Genomic DNA, 19,382 nt, shown 5'->3' with positions numbered 1-19,382 from the left:
TGGAGAGAGGGAGACAGGGGGAGAGAGAGGGAGACAGGGGGAGAGAGAGGGAGACAGGGGGAGAGAGAGAGGGAGACAGGGGGAGAGAGAGAGAGACAGGGAGGGAGAGAGAGAGACGGAGGGAGAGAGAGAGAGAGACGGGGAGAGAGAAAGAGGGAGACAGAGGGGGAGAGGGAGACAGAGGGGGAGAGGGAGACAGAGGGGGAGAGGGAGACAGGGGGAGAGAGAGGGAGACAGGGGGAGAGAGAAAGAGGGAGACAGAGGGGGAGAGGGAGACAGAGGGGGAGAGAGAGAGGGAGACAGGGGGAGAGAGAGAGAGACGGGGGGAGAGAGAGAGGGAGACAGGGAGAGAAGAGAGATAGAGGGAGACAGGGGGAGAGAGAGAGACAGGGGGAGAGACAGGGAGGGAGAGAGGGAGGGAGGGGGAGGGAGAGACAGGGAGGGAGGGAGAGACAGGGAGGGAGGGAGAGACAGGGAGGGAGGGAGAGGGAGACAGGGAGGGAGGGAGGGAGAGGGAGAGACAGGGAGGGAGGGAGAGACAGGGAGGGAGAGGGAGAGACAGGGAGGGAGGGAGAGACGGAGGGAGGGAGAGACAGGGAGGGAGGGAGAGGAGAGACAGGGAGGGAGAGGGAGAGACAGGGAGGGAGAGGGAGAGACGGGAGAGGGAGAGACAGGGAGGGAGGGAGAGGGAGAGACAGGGAGGGAGGGAGAGACAGGGAGTGACAGGGAGGGAGAGAGAAAGGGAGGGGAGAGACAGGGAGGAGGGAGAGACAGGGAGGGAGGGAGAGGGAGAGACAGGGAGGGAGAGGGAGAGACAGGGAGGGAGAGACAGGGAGGGAGGGAGAGACAGGAGGGGAGAGACAGGGAGGGAGAGAGAAAGGGAGGGGAGAGAAAGGGAGGGTGAGGGAGACACCCACCCACTGATACACACACACACACACACACTGACACACCCACCAAACCCACCGATACACACACACTGATACACACACACACGCACTGATACACACTGACACACACACACACACACACTGATACACACACACACACACACTGATACACACACACCCACTGATACACACACACACCCACTGATACACACACACACTGATACACACACACCCACTGATACACACACACACAGACACACACACACACACTGATATACACACACACATGATATACACACCCACCCACACACACTGATACACCCACACCCACACCCACTGATACACACACACCCACTGATACACACACACCCACTGATACACACACACACACACACACACACTGATACACACACACACCCACTGATACACACACACACACCCACTGATACACATACACACACACACACACACACACTGATACACACACACACACACACACTGATACACACACACACACCCACTGATACACAGATACACACACACACTGATACACACACACACTGATACACACACACACACACACACACACTGATACACCCACACACCCACTGATACACACACACACACACACACCCACTGATACACACATACACACCCACTGATACACACACACACCCACTGATACACACACACACACACCCACTGATACACACACACCCCCCCACTGATACACACACAAACCCACTGATACACACACACACACACACACACACACACACACACTGATACACACACACACACCCACTGATACACACACACACACTGATACACACACACACACACACTGATACACACACACCCACTGATACACACTGATACACACACACCCACTGATACACACACACACACTGATACACAAAGACTGATACACACACACACACACACACACTGATACACACACACACACTGATACACACTTATACACACACACATACACACTGATACACACACACACACCCACTGATACACACACACACACACCAATACACACACACTGATACACACACACACGCACTGATACACACTGACACACACACACACACACACTGATACACACACACACACACACACTGATACACACACACACCCACTGATACACACACACACCCACTGATACACACACACACACTGATACACACACACACTGATACACACACACCCACTGATACACACACACAGACACACACACACACACACACTGATATACACACACACATGATATACACACCCACCCACACACACTGATACACCCACACCCACACCCACTGATACACACACACCCACTGATACACACACACCCACTGATACACACACACACACACACTGATACACACACACCCACCCACTGATACACACACACACCCACTGATACACACACACACACACACACACACACTGATACACACACACACACACACACACACACTGATACACACACACACACCCACTGATACACAGATACACACACACACTGATACACACACACACACACACTGATACACACACACACACACACACTGATACACCCACACACCCACTGATACACACACACACCCACTGATACACACATACACACCCACTGATACACACACACACCCACTGATACACACACACACACCCACTGATACACACAAACACACACACCCCCACTGATACACACACAAACCCACTGATACACACACACACACACACACACACACTGATACACACACACACACACACTGATACACACACACACACTGATACACACACACACACACACACACTGATACACACACACCCACTGATACACACTGATACACACACACCCACTGATACACACACACACACACTAATACACACACACACACTGATACACACACACACACACACACACTGATATACACACACACCCACTGATACACACACACACACCCACTGATACACACACACAGAGAGACAGGGAGTGACAGGGAGGGAGAGAGAAAGGGAGGGGAGAGACAGGGAGGGAGGGAGAGACAGGGAGGGAGGGAGAGGGAGAGACAGGGAGGGAGAGACAGGGAGGGAGGGAGAGACAGGAGGGGAGAGACAGGGAGGGAGAGAGAAAGGGAGGGGAGAGAAAGGGAGGGTGAGGGAGACACCCACCCACTGATACACACACACACACACACTGACACACCCACCAAACCCACCGATACACACACACTGATACACACACACACGCACTGATACACACTGACACACACACACACACACACTGATACACACACACACACACTGATACACACACACCCACTGATACACACACACACCCACTGATACACACACACACTGATACACACACACCCACTGATACACACACACACAGACACACACACACACACTGATATACACACACACATGATATACACACCCACCCACACACACTGATACACCCACACCCACACCCACTGATACACACACACCCACTGATACACACACACCCACTGATACACACACACACACACACACACTGATACACACACACACCCACTGATACACACACACACACCCACTGATACACATACACACACACACACACACACACTGATACACACACACACACACACACTGATACACACACACACACCCACTGATACACAGATACACACACACACACTGATACACACACACACTGATACACACACACACACACACACACACTGATACACCCACACACCCACTGATACACACACACACACACACACCCACTGATACACACATACACACCCACTGATACACACACACACCCACTGATACACACACACACACACCCACTGATACACACACACCCCCCCACTGATACACACACAAACCCACTGATACACACACACACACACACACACACACACACACACTGATACACACACACACACCCACTGATACACACACACACACTGATACACACACACACACACACTGATACACACACACCCACTGATACACACTGATACACACACACCCACTGATACACACACACACACTGATACACAAAGACTGATACACACACACACACACACACACTGATACACACACACACACTGATACACACTTATACACACACACATACACACTGATACACACACACACACCCACTGATACACACACACACACACACCAATACACACACACTGATACACACACACACACGCACTGATACACACTGACACACACACACACACACACTGATACACACACACACACACACACTGATACACACACACACCCACTGATACACACACACACCCACTGATACACACACACACACTGATACACACACACACTGATACACACACACCCACTGATACACACACACAGACACACACACACACACACACTGATATACACACACACATGATATACACACCCACCCACACACACTGATACACCCACACCCACACCCACTGATACACACACACCCACTGATACACACACACCCACTGATACACACACACACACACACTGATACACACACACACACCCACTGATACACACACACACCCACTGATACACACACACACACACACACACACACACACACACACTGATACACACACACACACACACACACACACACTGATACACACACACACACCCACTGATACACAGATACACACACACACTGATACACACACACACACACACTGATACACACACACACACACACTGATACACCCACACACCCACTGATACACACACACACCCACTGATACACACATACACACCCACTGATACACACACACACCCACTGATACACACACACACACCCACTGATACACACACACACACACACCCCCACTGATACACACACAAACCCACTGATACACACACACACACACACACACACACTGATACACACACACACACACACTGATACACACACACACACTGATACACACACACACACACACACACACTGATACACACACACCCACTGATACACACTGATACACACACACCCACTGATACACACACACACACACTAATACACACACACACACTGATACACACACACACACACACACACTGATATACACACACACCCACTGATACACACACACACACCCACTGATACACACACACACACCCACTGATACACACACACACACCCACTGATACACACACACCCACTGATACACACACACACATACTGATACACACACACACCCACTGATACACACACACACACACACACACACACTGATACACACACACACACACACACACACTGATACACACACACACACACTGATACACCCCCCCCCCACACACACACACACACATACTGATACACCCACACACCCACTGATACACACCCACCCACTGATACACACACACCCACTGATACACACACACACCCACTGATACACACACACACACACACACACACACACTGATACACACACCCACTGATACACACACACACACCCACACACACACACTGATACACACACACCCACATACACCCCGCCAGCCCCTGCACCGCCCGCACAACGCGCAGCCACCACTGCCCGCCCCCGAGCCTATCTCCCACACCAAGTGGACGGGGGGGAAGTGAGCGCCGGGGGGCAAAGGCAGGCGCGCGCCGGGGGGCAAAGGCAGGCGCGCGCGCCGGGAGGCAAGGGCAGGCGCGCGCGCCGGGGGGCAAGGGCAGGCGCACCCCCGCTACCACCTCCTATTGCGCACCCCCCCCCTTGGCTGGGACCCAGGACAGAAGGGGGACACTCACCGCGCACAGAGGAGCCGGGAGCGGGAAGGCAGTCACAGTCACGTGTGCGCTTCACAAAGCGGAAGCCCCGCCCCCGGCTTCCTCTGACATGCCTGCGACCAATCCCCTGCGGGCCGGCCGGCATTCTAAGTCCCGCCCCCCGCATCATCATTCATCCAATCCCCTACGGGCCGGCCGGCATTCTAAGTCCCGCCCCCGGCATTCTCCATCATTCAGTCCCCCCGGCAGCATTCACACGCACATAGACAACACTTACCGGCCGCCGCATTCTCCTCACCGCCGCTGCCCCGCAATACCGGGACCAGGGACAAAAACCGGGACAGACTAAAACCGGGACAGGCCACAAAAAAACGGGACTGTACCGGTAAAACCAGTACGAATGGTCACCCTACTCCGAAATCATGGTGACACAGTAATCCTAGACAGAAGGGATATGGGACAATGAGTCTGTCCCTCCCAAAGCAGGGTGACGCAGTAATCCTAGACAGAAGGGACCTATGGGACAAGGAGTTTGTAATTCCCAAAGCAGGGTGACGCAGTAATCCTAGACAGAAGGGACCTATGGGACAAGGAGTTTGTCCCTCCTGAAGGGTGACACAGACAGAAGGGACCTATGGGACAAGGCGTCTGTTCCTCACCATCCCCCCCCCACCACGCAGATCAAAGGAATCGATGGGACAAGGAGTCTGTCCCCCCCACCGTTACACAGACAGAAGGGACTTATAGCAGGGCTGGCTTGATGCCTGGCACCGAGCCCCACTTCCGTAATCACAGTTTAAATGCTGTGGTGGTTAAAGTCACTTGAACCACCACAACATTTAAACTGTGATCACGGAAGTTGGGCCGGTGGAGAGCGCGAGGCCTCTGTAAGCGCCGGCATCTCCAGGTACGTCACATGACGATGCGTTGTCTTGACAACATGATATCATCAGGTGAGGGGGGTATGAGGTCCCACGCACACATACTGCACTAGGCCCCCCGCCATGTTCCGAGCTCACTTTAGTGTGACAGACGCTAGAGACCTGTAATGTCAATAGTCATTCTCTCCTATAAAAGACAGAGATATCTGCTTTCAATGGTTAGGATTTTGTGGCAGTGGAACATGGCTGCAGCTTCACAGTTTTCTCGGCATTGTTTATCATGCAGTGTCTAAGTAAAAAGAAATGAAACTGATGTCGTTTGTATCTGGAAGTTTCTGAGAGTTTCCTAGTTTATGGTTTCTTGGATAAACGGCAGTTTTATGTATTTCAGAACGTTTTTTTTTTTTTTAAAGTGTAACAGGGTATGTCCATTCTGCCTTTCTTTCCCCTCCCTATTATGTAAGCCCTGCTAGCTGCAGGCAGTAATGGGTTAATCCTGGGTGTTTGTCAGCCCCTCCCTGCCCCCTTCTGATTGACAGATGTGTGGTGGGGACTCATGGTTTGATTACAGCCTATCCGTTATAGGTACAGACCTTGAGCCCGCCCCTTCCTGGAGTTTCAGAAGGGGAAGAAACAAATTGCGTCAGTCTGTTCCTCTCCTTCCTAAGGAGTGGAAGCAAGCGCCCTCCTCCCGGCTGGGAGTGAGGAACGCCAGGCAGCGTCATGGCTGACCTACGCCTGGAAGATCTAAAGCTCCAGACTCAGGAGCCAGCATCATCTCGAGGCCTGGAATCCTCTAAGATCCTATAAAACGCTGTACAACATCTAATGCAGTGATGCAAATAAAGAATCCCTGTTCTACTATACCCCTACTGTGATAAGAGTCAGTGCGCATGGGGTATGGAAGTGCTTCAGGAGGGGTAGTCTTAGGTACTCCCTGAGCCCACTGAAGCTCGAGGCGCTGTACCAAGCTCATGCAAGAGACCAAAAGCCTGTCCTGTTGTCCCTTACCATCGCGGCCTTTCAGCTCTTCTGGAACTAACAAGTATGCCTCAGCACCACACAAACAGAGTAATGCAGTGTATCTCCCAGAGGGGGGGGGGACATGTGTTACATTTGGAGGCGCTGCTGAGATCTTAGACCTAGGGTGCCCTACACAGCAGTCAAATTAGTTAGCAAAAAAAAATTCACCGCATGTTCTCCCCATCCAAGCAACAGGTCAGTGACTGGGCCTTGGAGCTCAACGAGTCACCTCACCACATGGTCGCAGTGGGGGATGTGCCATTTGACACCACCCCTCAAGAAGTCATGAACCAACTTAGGACCCTCCTGGGTTTTGCCAACTTCTGACAGGTCGGAAGTGGGACTCCACTTTCCGCTGCCACATCCTCATCCTGGCAACCCGCCACAAGGTATGTGAGGATGATACTCCTAGGGCCTTACACTTTCCGGGAGCTCTGCCTCCGGGCTGCCCGGTCATCTTTCCCGAATTGTCCCTGCCCATGGCAATTCCCTGCCCTAAACACTCCTAAACAGTGCCCTACCAAGCGGAAACTCTGTGTGCCTCCCACACCCCCGGGAAGTACGACGCTTTACTCACGATGTGCTCACTACTTTATTCTGACCCTCTCCTACCCAGAGTGATCTTTAGTCCCGGGACCCACTGGAAGCCCCCCTACGAACTGAGGCCCTGCGACCATCCTACCCTCCCAGAGAGTACCGGGCGAATCTAGAACTCACCCCTAGCCCAAGGCCAGAATCTCATCCATCTGCCCCCAGGGAACGCAGCAGTAGGTGTAACGTTACCGCAACTAGTGGAAGCCCTAACCATATCCTCCCAAACTGAAGGCTTTCTCTGGGACGACCCCTATCCCCGTGGGCGAAGAAGGAATCGATTCCTGGAGGGAACACACCCTCAAGGTGATCAATGAATGGCCCTGCTCCGAGGCGGTAAGGCGACAGAGGATAATGAAGAACCTCCGGCCTCCACCATGGTCAGTGTGCAGCGCGATCTCGCAGCTCAACAGATGGTGGATCTGCTAGTGCATATCTACGAAAAGGATGAAGAGGAAAGCGAACTGTATTTCAAATATATTACGGCCTCAGACAAAAGGACGGAGAAGATCTTTCCGTCTTCCTTCAACGGATCCAACTGGTCCTCTTAAAGCTGCGAAGTCCAGACATCATCCCCGCCTTGCCGGTGGACGAATACCGGCACAAACAATTCCTTAGAGGGGCAATCACCACTCATCACATAGTGATTATAATCAGGTGCTCTCTACTACAAGGCCCCCCCATACCTTCAAGGACCTCTTGGGGTTAGTATCCGGGCGCTACTCAAAATCCTGAACATCACCAAGTCAAGGACAACTCCGTACCATCTGGAGGGGGACGCTCTGCCGGAGCAATTCAACAGGACGTTGCTGGACATGCTTGGCACGCAGAAATGCGCTCAGAAGACAGTGGAGCCGACATGTGGAATCTCTAGTACATGCGTACAACTGTACTTGACACGAGTCCACGGGACTCTCCCCATCCTTCCTTAAGTTCAGGTGAGAAACCAGACTGCCGGTGGATGTACGTCTGTGAGTGTCCACAGACGGGATACACAACGCAACGGACTTCAAATACGTGCAAAGGCTTCAGGAAAACCTGCAACAGGCTTACCAGCAAGCCGAGAAGTCCGCTGCCCAACTCAACGCTAACAACAAGAGGTGCTATGACCACAAGGTTCGCCACCGGGAAATACGTCCTGGAGATGCAGTGCTTCTCAGCAACCTAGGTATTCCCGGGAAGCACAAACTCGCCGACCGTTGGCGTGATGGTGTCTATGAGGTCGAATCACAGATGCCAGGCCTCCCGGTCTACCGGATAAAAGACACGGATGGCCAGGTAAAGGTCTGGCACCGTAACCACCTGCTTCCTATTCCACAAGTGGGAGACAATGATCCAGAGATACCGGCTACACCACTGAATGGTGAGCCGGAACAATTGAACGATAGCCAAGAGACCATTAATGATCATCTAGAGGATGAAGAAACCATAAATGAGACCGTAGAGGATCCTATGGAGGGACCTTCTCAAAGGGGACCTCAAAGTCCCGGAGCACCTCCCGGAGGAGCCACGGGTATAGGGCCCCGACAAACGGCGCCTCCTAGGGTGGCTCCAAGAGCCAACCCCTGGACCCCAGAAGCCCATGCTTCACTCCAAACAGAGACTATTTAGAGACATTATTACACCCAATGGGGAAACTGAGCCTCAGGACTATACCTGTTACTCCCCAGAGAGAGTAGCTGAAGAATAGCTCCGGCAGAGCCAAAGGGTTAGGTACCCTCCTAATCGGGTAACCTATGATCAAATTGGGGCGCCCCACTATGAGGCTCAGCAGTAGTCTCGCAGCAAAATCAAGTCTGTGATTATAATGTTTACAGAATTGTACAATCTCATGTGAAGTCATGACAAATGTTAAGATTGTATATACATGCATGCATTTTTGTTATGTTGTTACGCTGTTCCCAAGCAGGGTCATTGGTATTTTCACCAGGGGGAGAGTATAGCATAGTCTCCCTCTGGGATCCCCTTGGTCCCGTTGCTTTCCCCCGGGTTCACCTTCTTCCCTTACCTGCCGCCATCGCTGCGACCAACAGTGGAGGTTGGGGAGGGCTGCGGACGGGAGCTGAAGTGCCGGGAAGGTTGTGACGGCGATCGCATCGCCAGCGGCTCCCTTTGCAGGGCGCCGCCATCTTAGAGGCCATTGCTTATGTGCGAGATGCTGCGCATGCGCAGGACAAGCGCGCGAATGGCGGCCAATAGGAAGAGGCTCCGAACTGGGACTACATATCCCATGAGCCTCGGGGACAAGTCACATGGTGTGTATCAGCCAATAGGGCTGCGTCTTTCCCTGCAAGGGAAATATAGATACATTTTGCGCGCTGCAGCCACGTTAGTCGGAACTGGGACAAGGAAGGGGTAGGTTGTGTGTGCAGGGGTCTGTGGCTCATGCACTAGGCCAGAAACCCCCCATTAGGCCCCAGCTAGGCCCCGACTCCTCAGCTTGTGGTTGCTGCAGGCACAGGCCCATAGGTAGGGAAACTGCCCTGTAGTACCAGAGCGAGGGACACAGACAGGACACGGCAGTCTCCTGTTCACATGTGATCTGGGACCAGACACCTGCAACAAAGAAACACTGCATACGGTGGTACAATCCATGCGGGACCCACCCACCGTAGAGGCGGAGGCTACGCCAACATCGCTGAGATCACTGGATCCATTTCACCTGCTGGCCATACCCGGGTGCAGGAACACCTGGGCAGGTACTCCTAGTGCACCACCTGTACACACATTAGTGGGGCAGCGCTGTCTCACACTTTGGGTGGGTTATCTCTGTGGACACCAGGGTGGTTGGGTGCCCAGGGACACAGCAGTACTTTGGCGCAACCCCTCCTTATCTGGCTCGGAGGCTGTTGCTGCCGCCCCTCGACCCTCGCAGCGGTACCTCTGCCGCAATGTTGCTCCGCTCCGGCCGGCGTTTGGTCATGCGGCTGTCATCTTGCCGGGACACACGCGGGAGGCGCTTACACAGCGCGCGTCCCCGGCTATAATTTATTCACCCCTCTAGGCTTCTGGCAACGCCCCCCGGCACTCTACAGTCCTGCTCACGCTCCTCTGCTCCACAGCTGATTTCTGGCATTTATGACAGCGTGAACCTATCGCAATGCGCTCCACGGCTCACCCCTGCTCTGCCTCCCTCTGTGATTGGCTCACCTACCTTTATAACCCCAGTTCTCCCTTGGAATCATTGCGCTGCATAGCTTCTGTTACTCTCGTGTGGATCTCGTCTTTTTTGCTCTTGTGTTCTTCAGGTTTCACCCGGCTTGGCTTACGATTCCCTCTCTGGCTCTACACCCCGGCTCCCTCCTCACTATGCTGTCTCTCTCGTCCCTCAATCTCGGCTTGTACCTCGACCTCCCGGACCTCACGTATCCTCAACCCCCGGCCACGGCAACCACCATGGTTCTTCTATCCCCGGATCCGGCAAGTATCCTTGTTACTATTGCTAAAGTCTCCTGGCCTGGCTACGCAATCTACCACACTCCGGACACGCTCCCTCTGCTGCGGGTGCGTGTTACTATACGTCCCACCTCAGTAAAGGGACGGGTCTGGTCTGCAGGCAGCACTACCGTGACATGGACACGGTGTTGAGAACACAGTGAGGGGTTACGGCTGTGCGAGGCCTGGTGGGTAGCTGTAACCATTATTTATCGCTATACAGGCATACCCCGCATTAACGTACGCAATTGGACCGGAGCATGTATGTAAAGCGAAAATGTACTTAAAGTTAAGCACTATCTTTTTTTCCACTTATCAATGCATGTATTGTACTGCAATCGTCATATACGTGCATAACTGATGTAAATAACGCATTTGTAACAGGCTCTATAGTCTCCCCGCTTGCGCACAACTTCGGTACAGGTTGGGAGCTGGTATTGCTGTTCAGAATGTGCTAACAGGTGCATGCGTGAGCTGCCGTTTGCCTATTGGGCGATATGTCCTTACTCGCAAGTGTACTTAAAGTGAGTGTCCTTAAACCGGGGTATGCCTGTATAGTAAACTTGTTCTGCATGACCCAGTGTGTACTCTTTATTATGTGTCCTGTAACGGGGTTATTCTACATATAGAATCCCGAACAGGTAGAGGCACTACCGAGCACCGATCCAAGTGCACCCCAGGTTCCCAGCAGCGGAGGCTCAGGACTCTTGTGAGCCACAGGTATTGCACCACACATACGCTGTAGCTACACATCTCCCAAGGGGGTGGGGGAAAGTGTGTTACATAAGAATCAACTGTATGTTCATTCTGTGTTTACAGGTGGGGTGCACCTTTAGAAACACTCCATAGATTTATTTATAAAGCTCCAACGTATACCACAGGGCAGTACAGCAGACATGATGGGAACACACACACTGTCATACTGTCATACTGTAGGGCTGAAGTAGTGGCTCAGTAAGTCAAGACACTGAGGGGCCTATGCAGTAAAGACCGATAGAAAAAATCGCCAGGGTTTTTAAATCGCCATTTTTTACAGCGTTGCTATCACAGTATGCACAAAGCCCCGAATACTAGTGATAGCAACATTTCAACAAATAGCGAGTAGCCAGCGCCGAGATGATCTGCCCTCCGAAAAGGGCTCACCCGGCGAGTTGATTCTGCTGAAGTTAGAGAGCCCCTCTCTCTCTGCGCAAATCTCGCCCAAAATAAAAATATTTAAATTTAAATGTTATTACTAGTGTAGATGAGCAGGGGGTCTCCGAAGCAGAACCGCGTTGTTTTCAGGTCCGGGGACCCCCTGCTTCCCGAGATACAGGCCCCGTTATGGGGTGCCGGTATCTCCTATGCATTGAAATGTCCCGGTCACGTGACGCGTGAATTATTAAAATATGTAATAACCACAAATAGACAACCTACCCCCTGTGCCCCCACATAAAATCATTATTTATTTTTTTAGACACAGGATTAACACCACAGGCCGGCGGTGGTCCACACGGGTGTCCGCAGGCCCCACAGGGCACGCTGGGGGGTTCCCTCGGGTGACTGGGGGCCCTCGGGTGGCCCCTGCTAGGCTCTGCGGTCCTCCAGGTGGTCTGTGACATCACATCTGGCCGGCAAATTTTTCCCACGCCATCTGATTGGCTGCAAAAACCATGTGCCTTTTTTTTTTTTTTAGGTGACATCATGAAAGGGACTGAAGCCAGCTAATCAGAATGGCTATGCTTCATTTCCCTTTAACATGACGTCACCAAACCCACATGGCCATAGTCACATGGTACTTCAGCCAATCAGATTGTGAGAACTATATGCCCAATCTGGTTGGTTGTAGTAGACCATGTGACGGCAGCCATGTTTGATTTGGTGACGTCATGTTAAAGGGAAATGAAGCACAGCCATTCTGATTGGCTGGCTTCAGTCCCTTTCATGATGTTACCTAAAAAAAAAGGGTACATGGTTTTCACGTGGGAACCATTTGCCGCCCAAATGTGACGTCACAGGCATATTTAAGGTCAACATCGTTGATTTAACATGGGGTTATTGTATTAACAGATGAAGATAAAGATAGAAGATAAAGAAAAATAAGAAATAATCGCAGATGAAGAAAGAAGAAGATGATGGAAGATTACAGAAACAAGATTGTTGTTACCTGTCCTGGATCTTCACGGTTGATGGCGTTTGATTGTGTTTTGTGACGCCACGGTAGGAGAGCTTGCTGATTCCCCAGGATTCGGAGGGCCAACACTTCTAAAGGTAAGATAAATATTGAATGTGTGTACTTTTATTTTTACAGGTTTTTTTTTTATTAGATTTTTTTTTTTTTTTTTTTTAAATGTTTTTCATTGCCCATTGACTGCTAATGTATTAATCTGTACCTGTTTATGGTACATTTGTATACAGTGGGAGCCAATGCATTTTTTGTCAAATGCATTTTTTCTATTGACTGTTTTGTTTTCTATGTCTTTTTATTGTTTAGATTAAATTGATTTGAATTGTCACGGCTTGTTTTTTTCTTTTTACAGATTGGTTAGCAATTTTATTTAATGATGTATTTTGGTGGCTACTGGTTTTAATAAATGTGTTGCCTAGTGGTTGTATGAATTAATTGTTGTGTTGGTTACTGCTTTTAGGTATTAAATGAAATTTTTGGCTAGTGATATGATTTATGTAATTGATTGCATAGTGGTTTTAATTAATTTATTGAATGCCTTGTGGCTTTATTTCTTTAATTGATTGGTTAGTGGTTTTACGTATGTGGCCAGGTCTCCCCTATGGGTATCCCCGTCGGCTTCCCCTTACCTCTGGTTGCTGCGGCAGGCTACGGGTGCGTCCGTCGGGTGCCGGGAGGTGCGGTGAGAGCAGGGCAGATTGGGGAGGCGAGCGAGTCACCGGCGGTTCCCTTTGAAGGGCGTCGCCATCTTGAATGTGGCCGCGCATACGCAGTGCAGTTCGCGCATGCGCAGTAGGTTTGTAAGTGCGGTGGCCATCTTGCTACTCCTCGCGCATGCGCAGCAGGCCTTGCAAGCGGCGGCCATTACACCCAAGGCCCTGCGGGGGACTACAATTCCCAGCAGCCCCAGGGGCTGCACAGCACATGGGCTGTTATGGCCAATAGGGTCCTCAGAGTGTTGGCAGAGGCAAGAAGATACATTTGGCGCGCTCAGGAGACATGCCAGTCGGAAGAAGAACCTCAGAGGAACAGGTAGTGTCCAGGGAGCAGTGCTTCCCTTGATTAGGCCAGATCTCCCCCCTTAGGCCCCAGCTAGGCCCCGACTCACAGTAGCTTGTAGTTGCTTCAGGGAAGGCCCTCTTATCTAGGGACGCTTCCCAATTTTACTGTCTAGTGCACCGCTGGTCTAGTGTCAGGGACACAGTGAAGACGCCGCACGGTGATTGCGGCCTGTAGTCAGGGAACAGACCACCTCCGTGTAAGAGACTCTGTATGCTAATATTATCCACGCCGGAATTCACCCGACGTGGAGACAGACGTCATCGCAGACGACGTCACTGGATCGGCGGATCCCTGTTGCTAAGTCGGCCGCACCGAGTACTCCAGTACTCAGTGCGGCCGACTTAGCAACAGGGATCCGTACCTCACCTAAGTGCATTGGGGAAGGAGTGGCTCAGGTACTGGTACTGAGTACTGGTACTGAGTTTGAAGCAGTGGAACCTGGTTCAATTCCCGGTATCAGCTCCTTGTGACCTTGGGCAAGTCACGTTATCTCCCTGTGCCTCAGGCACGAAAAACATAGATTGTAAGCTCCACGGGGCAGGGAACTGTGCCTGCAAAATGTCTCTGTAAAGCGCTACGTAAAACTAGCAGCGATATACAAGAAAATGCTATTATTATATTATTATTATTTGGAGGCGCTGCTGAGATCTCAGACCTGGGGTGGCCGAATCAGTTGGCCAAACTGCAGCTCCTCGCCATGTAGTTGCAGTGGGGGACGTGCCCTCTGGCGCCACCCCTCAAGAAGTCCTTGACTGCCTCTGGCCCCTCCCGGGTTTTGCTAACGTACGGCAAAAAGGCCGGAAGTGGGACCCCACGTCACGCTGTAACATCCTCATAATGGCGACCAGCCACCAGGTACGTGAGGATGATACACCCAGGGCTCTACACTTTCCAGGAGCTCTGCCCCCCGGGCTGCCCGGTCATTTTTCCAGAACTGTCATTGCCCATAGCGACTTCCAGTCCAAAACTCTCCTCCAAAGTGCCCTATCAAGCGGAAACCCCGCGTTCCTCCTACACTCCCGGGAAGTACAACACTTTGCTCACGGTGTGCTCACTACTCTATTCCGGTCCCCTCTTACCCAGGGTGATTTTCAGTCCCGGAACCTCACTGGAGGCACCCCTCCAAACAGAGCCCCTGCGAACCTCCTACACCCCCAGAGAGCACCGGGCCAGTCTAGGGCTCACCCCTAGCCGAAGACCAGAATCTCACCAACCCCTGCCCCCAGGGAACTCAGTATTGGGGGTAACTCTACATCAACTAGTGGAAGCCCTGACACTGTTATTCCAGTCCTACCAATACTGTACGCTCAAGGCTTTATCGGGGACCCGGCCTACGCCCCTTGGAGAGGCAGACTTCGAAGAATGGAAGGATCATGTAGTGCAAGTGCTCCCTGAGTGGCCCTGCTCCGACGCCGTAAAGTGGCAGTGAATCATAGAGTGCCTGCGGCCTCCAGCAGCCCATATGGTACAATTCTATAATGATTGTCACCCCCACGCTGACGCACAAGCGCTAATACAGGCTCTAACCAAGACTTATGGCGTTCCAGACGATACCATATCTCTGCTGGCCCGATTTCACACCCTCATGCAAGCCGAAGGGGAAGAAGTGTCAGAGTTCCTCCGCCGGATCCAGTTGGTTTTATGGACTCTAGTGAAAAAGAAGATCGCCCAGCACCTGAAGCCGACAGTTTTCGAATCCAGCAACTTCTGCGGGGCACATTGACTATGCACCCGGTTGCTATATGTATCAGTTGCACCCTTTCTCCAGAATCTCCGCTTTCTTTTGAAGACCTAATGGATAGAGTGCAAGTTCAAGAGACCACCTTGCGGGCCCATCCTTCCAGAACGTCTCGCGACGCTACCAAGGGAGAGAGACATGCGACTTCTTCCAAGGAGTCCCAGACGGGGCAACGATTCAAAAACCCACGGAGACAGAAAGTGCCAAGGACACTCCTTCACCCGAGATGCCTGTCTATGCACCCAGGGTGTATAGAAGGTCAAAACCTTACCCTGACTCTGACAACAATCGTGCTGTCCGCTGCTACAAGTGTGGTCGACATGATCATTTCGCACAGGACTGTTCAAAGGCCAAAAGACCCCCCACAGGAGCTTCATCCTTCACCGTACAGGCAATGGAATCACTCTCCACAGTACCGGAGCACGTTCCAGAGCCCAGTCCAGACTAAATACTTCAACAAGAAGCCTACAGTCGGGTGGGGCCTGCCGCCATCGTAAGAGTCCTAGTGGAAGGTGTATATTCCTCGGCCTTGCTGGATACCGGATCCCAGGTGACAATCATCTACCAGCCTTTCTATGACCAGCACTTAAAACATCTGCCCTTGCAGTCGGCCGAGAGAATGAAGCTGTGGGGTCTCAGCCAGGAAGATTATTACCCTATCAATGGTGTGGTACACATATGGGTAACTATACCACAGTTGAACACTAACAAGGCTCACCCCATGGATGTGGAGAGCCTGATATACCCCAAGCCCCGAGTTCGCCAATCATACTGGGGACCAACGCCAATGTGAGGTGGGCAGTGATCCGGGCGTATCTTCGTGAGGCAGGTGAACTACCCCTATCTTCTCTACAGATCCACCCTGTGCTCAAAGAAGAGTGCTACAGGGTTGCGGCAGAAGAGAAATCTTCAATCACATGGAAGGGTTGATCGAGATTCCACCAGGGGGAGTGAGGCGCATGGAAGCAGTCACTGCCTTTTGGAAACTTGACGAAGGCGATCGGTATTTTTCTCTCGAGACCACGACCGAGGATGATATCAAGAGAGGGTACAAATTGGTTCCAGTGATACAGGAGTGGAAATCCTCCATTCCGGAGAGAGTTATGGTGACCATCCAAAACATCTCCCCTCATATGGTGCCATTTGAATTCAGCCAGAGACTGGGTCGGATATATCCGGTTACCACCGTGGAACTGATGGCGTATGTAAACACCACTGCTGTGCGAGGAAAGCCTGCCAAATTACCGTTTCATTTCAGGGAATCGACACTGTCTGAAGACTAGAAGAGACGGCTACGGAGTAAGCTGCAGGAACAGCGGGAGGTGTTCTCCACTAGTGAGATGGACATGGGCTGCAGCAGGAACGCCCAGCACACGATTCATCTAAATGATACCATGCCATTCCGGGAGCGTTCCAGGCGTATCGCACCCATAATGTGGAGAGACATGTCCTGAATGATATAGAGACAGCAGGCATAGTGACGGAATCCCGAAGTCCCTACGCCTCTTCAATTGTTGTAGTACGCAAGAAAAATGGGTCCGTCCGTCTGTGCGTAGATTACCAGACTCTGAACAGGAGTACTGTACCTGACCAGTACACTCTGCCGCGGATAGAGGAGATCCTCAACGCGCTGATGGGAAGCCAATGGTTCAGCGTGCTGGACCTGCGATCTGGGTACTACCAGGTCCCCATGAGCTCTGAAGACCAGGAGAAAACAGCATTTGTCTGTCCCCTTGGCTTCTATAAATTTACCAGAATGCCCCAAAGGCATTTGTGGTGTCCCAGCGACTTTCCAGCGGTTGATGGAGAAAATCATTGAGGATATGAACCCTCGCAAGTGCCCAGTCTACTTTGATTATATTATTGTGTTCGGAAGAACTCTCGAAGAGCACAAGGAACACCTGAAGGTGTTGGATAGACTGGGCAAAGAAGGTCTGAAGTTGTCCCACGACAAATGCCGGGTCTGACGATCATCTGTCACCTCGTAGGTCACATCGTGTCCGGCGACGGAGTGGCTACCGACCCCGCTGCGGTCGAAGCTGTGGTGAACTGGCCAAGACCAGAAAATGTGATGGAGTTACGCTTCTTTCTGGGGTTCTGTGGGTACTATCGGCGATTTGTAGAAGGATACTCTAGCAAAGCCAAGGTCCTCAACAACCTACTAAAGATCTACCCAGAGGAACCTCGGCAGAAAACTGTTTCCCCACGAGCACCCTTCGGCGACAAATGGACATCTACATGCGAAAAGGCATTCACAGGATTCAAGAAAAGCCTGATGGAAGCCCCGGTCCTGGCCTACGCCGACCAGGAGAAACCATACGTCCTGCATGTGGATGCCAGTTTCAACGGACTGGGAGCCGTCCTGCACCAGAAGTATCTGGCTGCCCTTCGCCCAGTGGCATACGTGAGCCGAAGTCTAACTCCAAATGAACAGAACTACCCGGTTCATAAACTTGAGTTCTTAGACCTCAAGTGGGCAGTAGTGGAGAAGCTACACGACTATTTATACGACGTTCAGTTAGAAGTACGAAACAACAACAATTTGTTAACATACATTCTTACATCTGCTAAGTTGGATGCTACAGGGCACAGATGGCTGGCAGCTCTCTCTAACTACCAATTCACCTTGAAATACAAGCCCGGGCCTCTAAATATAAATCAATGCCCTATCCAGGAGACCTGGACTGAGTACGGCGCAAGACAACGGCTCCTGGGAAGAAATCCCTGGACCCGGGATGAGGGCAATGTGCTCCATGGCTGCCGTCATAGAAGATAAAGTCGCGTTTTCCGAGTTGAGATTAGCAGATTC

Source organism: Ascaphus truei, chromosome 5 (genome assembly GCF_040206685.1).
Source record: "Ascaphus truei isolate aAscTru1 chromosome 5, aAscTru1.hap1, whole genome shotgun sequence".
NCBI classification, from domain to species: Eukaryota; Metazoa; Chordata; class Amphibia; order Anura; family Ascaphidae; genus Ascaphus; species Ascaphus truei.
The sequence above is the reverse complement of the archived record's forward strand: the minus strand, read 5'-3'. Positions refer to the sequence as shown.